The sequence below is a fragment of the Grus americana genome, chromosome 1 (genome assembly GCF_028858705.1).
Source record: "Grus americana isolate bGruAme1 chromosome 1, bGruAme1.mat, whole genome shotgun sequence".
NCBI lineage: Eukaryota > Metazoa > Chordata > Aves > Gruiformes > Gruidae > Grus > Grus americana.
The window spans coordinates 63,936,825-63,949,086 of NC_072852.1; the positions used below are offsets into that span (position 1 = coordinate 63,936,825).

Below are 12,262 nucleotides of genomic sequence, written 5' to 3' on the forward strand. Positions count from 1 at the left end.
AGTGGAGATGTGACTTGATTTCTGTGTTGTGGAAAATATAAATTTGGTAGTAGAAGGGCCCTTTGACTAGGTAGGAAAGATTTTCAATAAGGGAAGATGGAAGCTGAAGAATATTGGACTAGGAGTTACATATAACTTTTTATAACAAAGAGGAATAATTAACCATAAAGCAACTTACTGTGTTGGAAACTTAAAGCAGGAGTTAGTTAGCACTCTATGCTCTGGACAGTGACAGGGCACAACATGGGATGCTCAGCAGTGAGGAGCTGGAGGTGAACTGAGCTCAGCCACTACCACCCAGGCTGTGGTTTTCCTCCCTTTTTTTTCTAGCAAGTGCTAGAGTGGAGTAGAGGTGTTGCACAGCCTGTTGTGCACCCGTACAAGGAAGGGTTCTGTGGGTGTAGAAGCAGATGGTTGTGTTTGGATAATACTCTGAATTTCCATGGAGAGGCAAGAAGAAAGAAGGGAAGGGAAAGAAGTCCGAGACTCAACTTTTCCACTAAACGAGAAGTTCCCCAAAGATGTGTGCCACCACAAGTAAGAGGTAGCTCTAGAAATAAAACTAGAAGAGGACCGGAGAACAACTTGTAGACACCTCTTTCTTCCCTATTGACTCCATTATATCAAAGGTTTAATTTGCTTGGAATATTGGGTAATATAAAAAAACCAACAACTTCTTTTGGCATGGGTGTTGTGCCAAGGTTCAAATGGTACTGGCCAGCATTACTTGCAGTAGGGCTCCTCTCAAGCATATTTTGCACACTTACAACTGTTAGCGTGCACAGAGTGAAGAAGCTGGTGTGAGTTAAACTGACACTTGTGTATCAATGGAAATTTTTTAATAAATAATTCAATGCAGTACTATAGAAGGTGATATCTGTAGTGACCAATACAAATCATTTTAATGGTGTTCTCTCACTTGCTATGTTAGCCATTTACCTGGAGTATTTGTTTCTTTAAGTTGTGATGGAAAAGGGGGACAGAGGGACAGCAATATCTCAGTAGTTTTGTTTGTGTGGTTTTCAGCTGTAGCATTTAAGACCTGCGGTGAGTGAAATACTAGCATAGGGTTTTGTCTGTGTTTGTTCTGAGGAGAGATCCTATTGATCTTGCACTTGCTCTGGTGAAGACAGCATCATCTGAACTAGACCGTTCGGGCCAAAACCATTTACTGTTTGCTAGCTGAACTAGTTTGTGTTTGTTCAGTTGTTTGCTGCTGAATTTCTACCATGTTCAGAAACCCTTATTTAATTTCTTGCTCTACAAGCTATGTGCAGCAGCGCTATTACTTTTTTTTAACTTGTAGACTCTTAGAAGCTAGTAAAACTTGATGGTGATAGGTTTTTCCCTTCTGAGTTTACTTTTGTGGATTTTGTAGAAGTAGTGTATGGTGCCCCCAGGAGACTGGGAAGTAAAGGTTGAAAAATCTTGCTGTCATGACATTTGAGAGTTCCTGAATCCAGGTTTACACCAGGTTTCAAACTTAATGCAGTGGTTGACCAAGAAAAGCAATGGGTGGGGAAAAGACCAGCTGAATGGAAATGGGTGACTGTTTTGTGGCTTTTCCTTAAAGAAATGAATGTGGCTTAAGTGTTTTTTTTGTTATTGATGGTGCCCTTTATTTTATTCACAGTTGACAGAAAACATGAAAACTGTGCAAGAATCTGAAGAGTGGGAGGGGAAAAATGATGGTGTGATTGAAGAGGTTTGTGTTCTGAGAGGTCAGAGCAGTGAAGGACAGACTTGAAAAGGACATGGCAGATAAAGGTGCAACTAGAACAAAAAGAGCAACAGCAGAGAGAACAGAGAATAAAAATATGCTCTTCAAAACCAACATACCTAGGAAACTATCCTCCTTTGAAACTGAGGTAAATGAAAGTCTCCAGTTCTGTGGGTAGTGATGCATTTCAGTAAAATTATTCAAGAACTCCAGTTCCACCATCCAAATACATTAATGTGCAAGAGTTGGCTGACAAAAAAATAGCCATTTAGAACAGTTTTAGATGTGAAAAACTGCCAGTGTGGAAGAAACCAAGACAAGTCTGTCTCTCTTATATTTTTCTTGAAGTGACAATTAAATGATGATGGATCTGTGGTTACTCAGAGCTAATGAAATGGAGCAAGCTTGTAGTATTCATTTATCTGATTTTTTTCTAGTTTTCTACAAGTGAATGTAGTATGAGTACAGTATTTTTCAGGTATTTGTCTAGGTGTTTTTTAAAATCTCTTTGTACTCTTTGGACTCTTACTATCCCATGGCAGTGAATTCCACAAGGTAGTTATGCTTGGGGGAAAAATACTTGCATTTTGTTGCGGTTAAACTTATGCTAGTTGATACTTTTATTGAATTTTTAAACCATTTATTCTGAAATGTCATAATTGTTTTTTAATTCATCACATCTCTCCCACTTGTGACTCTAGAAATCTCATTCTCATAGTCTCACTTCTGTTGTCTCTCCTCCAATCTGAAGAATCTTATAATGGCGCCAGTCCATGCCTACACTTTATTCTCTGTGACACCTCAATTTCTCCATTATTTTCCAGGAGTGATAATTATAACATAGGATCATAGAATCATTTTGGTTTGAAAAGATCTTTAAGATCATCAAGTCCAACCATTAACCTAGCACTACTAAATCCAACCACTAAACCATGTCCCTAAGCAGCACATCTACGTGTCTTTTAAATACCTCAAGGGATGGTGACTCAATCACTTCCCTGGGCAGATTCTTCCAATGCTTGACAACCCTTTCAGTGAAGAAATTTTTCCTAATATCCAATCTAAACTTTCCCTGGTGCAACTTGAGGCCATTTCCTCTTGTCCTATTGCTTGTAACTTGGGAGAGGAGACCAACACCCACCTCGCTACAACCTCCTTTGAGGTAGTTGTAGAAAGCAATAAGGTCTCCCCTCAGCCTCCTTTTCTCGAGGCTAAACAACCCCAGTTCCCTCAGCTGCTCCTCATAAGACTTGTTCTCAAGATCTTTCACCAGCCTCTTTGCCCTTCTTTGGACATGCACCAGCACCTCGATGTCCTTCTTATAGTGAAGGGCCCCAAAACTGAACACAGTACCCAAGGTGCAGCCTCACCAGTGCTGAGTACAGGGGAACGATCACTTCCCTAGTCCTGCTGGCCACACTGTTTCTGATACAAGCCAGGATGCTGTTGGCCTTCTTGGCCACCTGGGCACACTGCTGGCTCATATTCAGCTGGTTGTCGACCAACACCCCCAGGTCCTTTTTCTCTGGGCAGTTTTCCAGCCACTCTTCCCTCAGCCTGTAGTGTTGCCTGGGGTTGTTGTGACCCACGTGTAGGACCCGGCACTGAGCCTTGTTGAACCTCATACAGTTGGCCTCAGCCCATCAATCCAACCTGTCCAGATCCCTCTGTAGAGCCTTCCTACCCTCAAGCAGATTGACCTCCCACCCAAAATGGTGTTGTCTGCAAACTTGCTGAGGGTGCACTTGATCCCTTTGTCCAGATCATTGATAAAGATATTACAGAGAACCGGCCCCAGGACTGAGCTCTGGGGAACACCACTTGTGACTGGCCGCCAACTGGATTTAACTCCGTTCACCACAACTCTTTGGGCCCAGCCATCTAGCCAGTTTTTTTTACCTGGCGAAGCGTACGCCCGTCCAAGCCATGAGCAGCCAGTTTTGCCAGGAGAATGCTGTGGGAAACTGTCAAAGGCTTTACTAAAGTCTGGGTAGACAACATCCACAGCCTTTCCCTCATTCACTAAGCAGGTCACCTTGTAATAGAATATCAGGTTAGTCAAGCAGGACCTGCCTTTCATGAACCCATGCTGACTGGGCCTGACCACCTGTTATCCTGTACAGCACTTAACCGTGCAGGTCTTAAGATGAGATCACAATGTTTGCATATAGTGTGGCATAACAACATGTTTCTGTTCTTGTTCTCTATTCCTTTCCTAGTGGTCTTTAGCATTCTGGTTTTGTGTCTTTGATTTCTGCTGAGCACTGAGCTGACATTTTGAATTCGTAGTGGATGGTACTTAACAATCTCTTTTTCCCAAGTTAGTAGTAGCTAATTTAGGGCTTATTGTTGCTTCTGTAGGTAGGGTTGTTTTGGTTTTCTTCCTTTCTATATTTCATTCATCAATCTTGAATTTCATCTAATGTGGTGGAAGCCTATGGTGTGAGAAGAGACTTCCACTGCTCTTCACTGTCAGTTTTCAGTTGGGACATTTCTGAATTGCTGTTGGCAAATGTTGTCAACTCACTTCTCTGTTCTTGATTGTGTTTTAAGGATATTAAGCATTGTAGTTGCACCACTGCTGGAAATCTCTCTGCGTTATAAAGCTTTTAAATGATTCCTGTTGACATCTTGAGTTTAGTCCATAGTAGTTTAAATTTAAGAGTTTTGATTAGGAACCTTGTTAAAGGCTTTGAAAATCCAGTTAAAATTGTTTCAGGTGGATTAACATTGCATACTATTCTTCACAGAACTGTCACTGACATGTGAGATATGATTTACTTTTACTAAAATTATTTGGGAACCTCTGAGATTACCACCATTAACTCTTTCACAGATCATTGTGTTTAGTCCATCTGTGCAAGGCAATTAGCAGGTATAAGATAGAAATGCTGATGGATTACAGGGAACTCTGTTTTGGGAAGGTATGTTCTTGAAGCTATAAGCAACCTGAATGAGAGTAGTCTTTGAGTGGTGGAAGCTTTGTTCAAAAAGTAGGTCTTTTTGGAGGTAATTTCAGGGTAAGGTTGGGAAGGAGGCTTATGCTTTTGTCTGCTACCAGTAAAACCCAACTCCAAGAAGAGGCTGTATGTTAGTGTTGTTACATACCTAGCACTTAGGGGCGAGCATAAAAGCAACACATCTAATGAGATTTACCTTTAAAGCTTTTGACTGCAATCAATGGAGAGAAAAGTAGTCTTACTTGCTATTTTGGCTTTCTTGGTGATTAGCAGCCATTTACAAATGTTTTATTTCTTGGTGTATGCTATACCTATTTGAAATCAGTTTGTAAGTGATCTGGAGTTACTTGTACCACTAGAAAAGATCTATGTGAATGAAAATCTTTTAATTTTTCTTTCTGCATGCATGTGTATGTACATCCATGAAACAAAAGAATTGAAGAAATATTATGCTTATTACACCAGTTCTTAGGAGGCTGAGTGGAATCTAGGTGAAACTATTTAAAAGCAAATAGTTGTATCTCAGGATATTGTGTATATTTAAGCTCAGTGTATTCTATAGTTGGTTTTCTCATGTTTCTCTAACATAAATGTTTATCATTGAACTTAAGAATTGTATGGTAGTATGCAACATTTCTCATACTGATCTTAAACCAACTATATTCATGCACACATAGATTTATATATACATACATGTATGTATACAATATTTATACATATATGATCCATATAATATGTATGTATGTATTTTGGCAGTATTACTGCTGGATGTGCAGCAGTAAAAACCTGGGAAGTCAGAAATTTGACAGTTAGAAACCTATTTTGGAACCCAGGAATTTAAGATTGCACGAAACAAGAAGCTGTGTCTACTGAAACCTAATTTTCAACAAATCTTGGGATTGCAGCTTAAAATCAAACAATGCATAACTGTTTTAATAGTTTTGTAGTCCATCTTTAAGCTGCTGGGTTGATGTGGTTCATCAGATCACCCTAAATTATGGATATTTACTTGTGAGATCATTCTCTTAAAAATGTTTTTTTTATAATTTTCTGCAACTTTTGAGTGGACTCTTGATATAGGAAACCAGTTTATTTCAGATATGCAACTTATGTGCATACGTAACATCCAAATATTGCGGAGTGACACTGTGGAGGAATTTTTAGGGGGAGGTATCTGGAAGGAGTGAAGCCATGATTTATTATCTATTCCAGAATGACACACACAGCTTCTGTGCATCAGTATTGTATACGTTATTTTTGGCTGTACATGGTTTTCCCATGCTACAGTGGGCTTGCTTATTCACATATAGCTGAAGTTAGCAAACAAAAGTTGTAGTATCTGAGAAGGCTAGGTGCAGGAAAGCAAGCAGGTACAAGATACCATGTCCAAGCAGCTGGAGATGTGCCAGAGATGAAGACAGTATGCGGAGCATTTTTTAAACTGTGAAAGTCATTATAAGCATTTAATCATGAAGGTACCAGAAAGGTTGCTGAAAAGACTAAATAGATTCATTGTCAAGGCCATTTATTGACAAGGCCACATATAATAAACTTGTCATCTTCATCTATTCTTGTTTTATTTACAGAAAGGTTGGGAGAGCAATATAAATGGTAACCATCTCTTCTCTTAAAATCTACAGAGGGAGGTTATGTTCGGGGCATATAATTTCCTTACAAACCATACACAACATCCCAACTGATGTTTACAATACTTGCAGATGACAGCAGGCTGATAAGCCATGCAGCTGGCTAAGTAAGGCTTTTATTTCAGTTAGGGCTGTTAAATTATGTCCGACCATATAGTTTGTGGGTTGATACTGTATTGTGAGCTAAAATTGGGAATTTGCTGTTTTCCTTGGGAAAACTCGATGAAATCAAAACTCTCTTGAGGTTTCTGTTTTTCTCTTGCCACGTTTGCTAATTGAGAAGATTTTTTGAGATGCCAGACAATAGCTTTTCCTGTGAGATGTTTTTTACTACTTGTTGGCTTATTTGTAACATTAAAACGTGGCTGTCTAAGGTACCTACACTTCAGGTTCATGCTTCAAAATTGAGGACTCTGTCTGGACAGGAGAGAAATCATTGTGGCTTATTTATATCTGTATGACAAAAAGAACTAAGTGATGACTTGGTTTTATCTCTTATGTTGTGCCTCTTGTGTTTCTTTTAAATGAAATTTCTCTCTTAAAATGTATAGAATATTTCACATCATGTTGTCCACTATTGTTTCTCTATAACTAGCAATAAGTGTTACCTCATACAGGAATAGCTGAATGTTTGTATATTGTCAGCATCTATGCAATTCTGATTCTTAATGGTATCAGTAAGGAGATAATGTATGTTTTCAGTGTTACAGTTTATCTGTGAGGCTCCTAACTAAAGATTAACAGCTTTAGGAATACAATAGAAAAGGTACTTAAACTTCTTAAAAATGACAATTTGATTTCAAAACTTTCAGTCCTTCAGCAGTGAGATGATGATCTTTTCAACAATTCATTTAAAGCTTTGTGCTTAATGCTGATTTCTGTGTAGGGATACTACATGCATGAAAATGTATGATACTGTCAAAGGTTTTTCCTGTTCCAATTCATACTTGGATAATGGAGAAGATTTGGAGTGGAAAACACTTGACACATTGAGTTCATTACAAATCTTGACTTTGCAATACACAATTGTTTTCTGAAAATAGCTTGCATATTGAACACAATTTTGATTGCAAATTTGGATGTTTTTCAGTAGCTTGGCATTCATGTACAGTTTTTCAGGTGACCTGTCTGTATAAAATTCAAATTTTAGTTTTGGGCAACTTATATAATATACAAGGAAAGCAGAATGATCCAGACAAAATGTCCTCAAACTATCAGGGGTATTCTGTTGTTCTGTCTTCAAGACCTTGCTCATACAGAGTTGTGAACTGTGTCAAAGAATATCATCCGTTTACTAGAAGAAAGATTGCGCAGTACAGTTTCTTTTTTTTTTTTTTTTTCCAGTTCCCACATAGCAGCCAAATGTTGCTATGAATCACCTTTAGATTCTGGTGTGAGAAGTCAGTGTCTGAAGATATTTTTCATGTGTGTTCTGGCTGTCTGAAATAAGGAATGTTAGGGCACAGTACCTATTTAAACCACATATCTGAAATTTTAAATTGTCCAGTGGTATCTTTAATGGAATGAAAAATTCCATGGGTAGTTTGTGGGAGCAGTTGAGACTGGAAGAACAGCATACCCATCTTCAACTCTTGCAGCCTGTCACTCTGGAAATAAAAGAGAGTAGAATCTTCCCTTCTTCCCCTCCGCCCCCATCTTACTGTGGAAATATTACATTAGGTTTATAAAGAGTAAACTTGTCAAGCATGTCCCTCCCTATTGGAAAGTCCTTTTAAAAAGCAATATTTTTAACTGTCTACTTGTATCTAGCATACTGAGAAAATTCCATTTGGTTCAGGTCAGATGACTTTTTGTAAGATAACAGCCTGTCCTGGTTTCAGCAGGGATAGAGTTAATTTTCTTCCTAGCAGCTGGTATAGAGCTGTGGCTTGGAATTAGGATGAGAATAATGTTGATAACACGCTAATACTTTAGTTGTTGCCAAGCAGTCAAGGACTTTTCAGCTTCTCATATTGCCCTGCCAGCAAGGCTGGGGGCACCCAAGAAGCTGTGAGGGGACACAGCCGGGACAGCTGACCCAAACTGGCCAAAGGGATATTCCATACCATACAATGTCATGCCCAGTATATAACTGGGGGTTGGCCGGGAGGCGATGCGGCTCAGGAACTAGCTGAGCATTGGCTTTGGGTGGTGAGCAACTGTGCTGTGCATCACTTGTTTTGTATAGTCTTTTATCATTATTATTATTCTCTTCCTTTTCTGTTCTGTTAAACTGTCTTTATCTCAACCCATGAATTTTACCTCTTTTTCTTTTTGATTCTCTCCCCTATCCCACTGTGGTGGTGGGAGGAGTGAATGGCTGGGTGGTAGATGTAGCTGCCTGATGGGTTAAACCATGACACGGCTGAGCAGGGTGTCTTGCACCATATAAATGTTCCTCTGTTTTATGATGAAAATACTTACCAGCAGAAAGGTATCATGCTGGGATCTCTTTTGAGTATCCCTGGGTGCATAATAAATCCTACTACACTAGAATTAAAATATTAAGGTTAATTTTCCATTTATATTGATGAACCTTTTTGTTATCTCAGCTGTGAATGAGTTCACTGGCTCTGTATAAGTATCGTGAGACTTATTAGGGCTATGATTATTGCTGTTTTATTGGGCAGCAAAATATAATTTCGATGTTACCTAAAGCATTGATTTACAGTAGATTTTCCAGTTGAGCTTCTGCAAAGGTATCATTCCACTTGCTTTCCAAATAGCACTGTTGATGACAGCGACCTCAGTGAGAAGGATTAGCATGCTGGTAAACTCTTTGCCTGAGAGCCGTATTGTGGGCAATCTTTGGACTTGCCCTCAGCTTAGTGTATCTTCATTTGTACTCTTCAATACCACTTCCCGAGGTTGTGACAGGCTTTATTGTCCTGTCCTAGAGAAACCTGAGTTTTGTTTAGTCAGTATTAAAACTGCATCTAAATTTCTCTAGAGAGCTTCAACATTTGTAGGAAAATTATTGCTATTTTGTTAGGGGGGAAAAAACCAAAATAAACACACGCAAACCACCCCACCCCCCCAAGCCCCCAAAAATGGCACTAAAGAGAAATTTTGTGGGAAGAGGGTTCGGTTCTTATTTTTTACCATGTAATATATGATATATACTATATAATAATTATTATGTTTTGTTTTTCTTTTGTAACCCCTGAGCAAAGAGAAAGGAAGATTTCCCAACTGTATTTAGTAATGCAGGTTCTGTATCTATATTGGTGTGTATCCTTAGTATAAGAGATATGTAACTGAGAACTGTGTTTCAGTAGTGTAACACTTGCTTCTCTTTCAAAGCAAGTAACTTCTATTAGAGCTGATAAGATTATTTGCATAAATGACTGCAGAATTGGGAACAAAAATAGTTACGTGTTGATGGAAATCTGTTTAATTAGGTTGCTTGCTAGCTTATGGAATGCAATTGAAGAAACTTCCATACATCCCACGTTATCCAGCTTTCTTGCGCTCTAAGTTCTCTGAAAACTTTATTGCACTAGTAGTCTGATTATATACTTTACTCGCTACCTACTCTTAGAAACAGCCATTGTATCAATATATGTAATTAACTTGAATATAGTAATCTTCTTGGGGAAGATAAAATGAAGTATGCTGCAAAAATCTGTTGCTTGTGTTCACTGGTATCTACCTAATACCTATATGTAAATAAAGGAAAGTCCAGAAGAGGCTTCAGCAGTGATGAGTGCAAAACGCCATGAGTAAAGCAGTTGTACAAGCATTATAACGATGCTGAGAACATGCAGAGCTGCAGTAGCTGGTAAAGTCTTGCAAAGAACATAAGTGTTTGTGCCTCTGTGTATAAGCTTGGCTTTCTGAATCACCTTTTTCTTTTGAGCACGAGTAGCAGTTGTCCAGACTTTTCCAAGGTCCTAGACATGAGGTGCCTCCTCTCACCATCTTTTGGTCTGACAGGGAATACATGCAGTGTGCTGCCATCGTTTGTAACTGTGAAAGCCATGCATAACTCCTGCTGGCTAGGCAAAACTGGTACTTACAGAATGGACTTGGAGTATAAACCTCCAAGTTTTGGAAGAATTGTCCTGGTATAAGGCTGTCTCTTAACTAGCGAAGGCTTAAAAAATCTATCTGGTGGGCTGGTTGCCCAACTGTTGCTTACTGCATGCAGAATTTCGTGCATCTTTTGGCAAAGTGTCTGATGCTGGCTGCTGTTAGAGACTGAAAAGCATGCTTGTTGTGTCCTTGTACAATTGGGAGCACCGATTTCTGCATCCCCTAGAAAGTTAAAGATTATACTAATTGGAAAAAGCCTTACTGCAAGTTTACTTGCTGATTAGTAGAGCGAATAGACTAAGCATGTTACAGATTTGTAATATTTGTGAATGCTGAAAGATCAAAAGCATATCTTTTGTTTAGCAAACGTTGGGGCTGGAGGTGATGTAGGGGTTGCAAACTGGTGACTGGTAGTGTTCCTAATGGCTACTTTGCTGGTATCAAAAGTTCAACTATGACAGTCTGTACTTAGCACGTAAAATGTGGTTGGTCAGATTATACTCTTTGATAATGCAGCTGTTTTCTAAGGGGCTCAAAGTCAACAGATTGATCATGTGTCTTTAGTACTGAACATTTTGAAGTCTGGTGGCTTCATGAGTTATCCTGTGTCAATGAACCTGAAGCAATGGAGGGAGGTGTGTGTTGGCATGTGCAGACTAATTTGACTTGACTTTAATTTAGTCCTTTTTATGTGCAGACTAAATTGTATACTATGTAGCTGGTGTGAACTGTCTGCACACAGTTAGGCAAATCGGTGGATACTTAGTAAGACCTCATAACTGAGTCATGAATAAAAACAGTTAATGTTTCAGTCAAAATATTTTGATGTTAATACAGGTGTATTTGAAAGAACGCAAGGCACTGGCTCTGATTTCTTGTATGAATCAGTGTATCTGAATGATGGAATAGCATAAGCAATTTCAAGGCGTTGCTTCTGTGAAATACTGTAACCTCTGGAAATGTACTTTCTAGCTCTTGGAAAGGAGGAGGAAGTGGACTGTGTCTGGCTAAAAGCAACATAAAAGAAGTGATAATGGGTATATGCACAGGGAGGGAATAGAATAATTTTGCTTTCAGGTCTATCCTAAAGTTTTTAAAAATAGGAAGCATATATAAGCTTACGTGAAGTATATGATTTTTTTTTATTGACATTTACTTGTAGGTTACTTAATGACCCATGACATTTAACTCCGGTGTTCAGAATTCTCTTTGTATTTAAGCGGGAACCTAAGAACTGCTATTGGCTGTCTTATCACATATGGTCCCTCATGGTCTCACTTAAGTCCCTAAATGAGTCACTATATTTAATCTTAGATTTCCTAACTTTTAACAGACTTATTAAAGAAATAGAATATTCTGAATTTTGGAAAACGGTAGCTCATATTGTGTTGTTCAATACATTTTGCTACTGTTAGGAAAACTTCAAAAGGGACGCATTTGCTGCAGAGCTGGCAGGTTGTTGTGTTGAAGTGGGTACAGCCTGCTTACAGACCTGTGCAGGTCTTGACCAGTGATGTTATCTGTTATCTAACATTGTAAGTACTATACAAGCTGTGCTCTAAGCAAAAACTGGTTTGCATAATATGCTGAAATGCTGTGCTGGAAAGTCAGCAATTATCAACTGGGATTGAAAGGGAAATGTTACCAGCATGAAACAGAGAAAGTAATAAAACCTTCTGTTATTATTTTGTGAAATAGATATAAATACAATGTAAAAGTTAGGACAGAAAATTCAGGACTCTCTAAATGTGTAAAAAGCTAAAATGAGAAAGTTATTAAAAGCTGTTCCCTCTGCCTATCCAGGCTAGAGAGTTTAAGACATACAAAGGGCAGTTGGGGTATGGTAGGGCAACATAAACACGAAATGATCCTGCTTGTGTTCTAGAAAGAGACCAGGTTTT

At 38.8% G+C, this 12,262-nt stretch overlaps 1 protein-coding gene across 5 annotated transcripts in view; it reads left to right on the forward strand.

Annotated features, from left to right (window-relative positions):
• The window catches only part of KIAA1549 (KIAA1549 ortholog), a 156,208-nt gene that overhangs the window by 19,058 nt on the left and 124,888 nt on the right, over positions 1-12,262 (forward strand). Inside the window, exon 2 of one of the 5 annotated variants that reach the window (XM_054836945.1) lies at positions 1,634-1,868. The exons of the other annotated variants lie outside the window; for them this stretch is intronic. The gene's annotated coding sequence lies outside the window, so the exon portion shown is untranslated. The remainder of the gene's footprint in view (positions 1-1,633; positions 1,869-12,262) is intronic. 5 annotated transcript variants of the gene reach the window in all.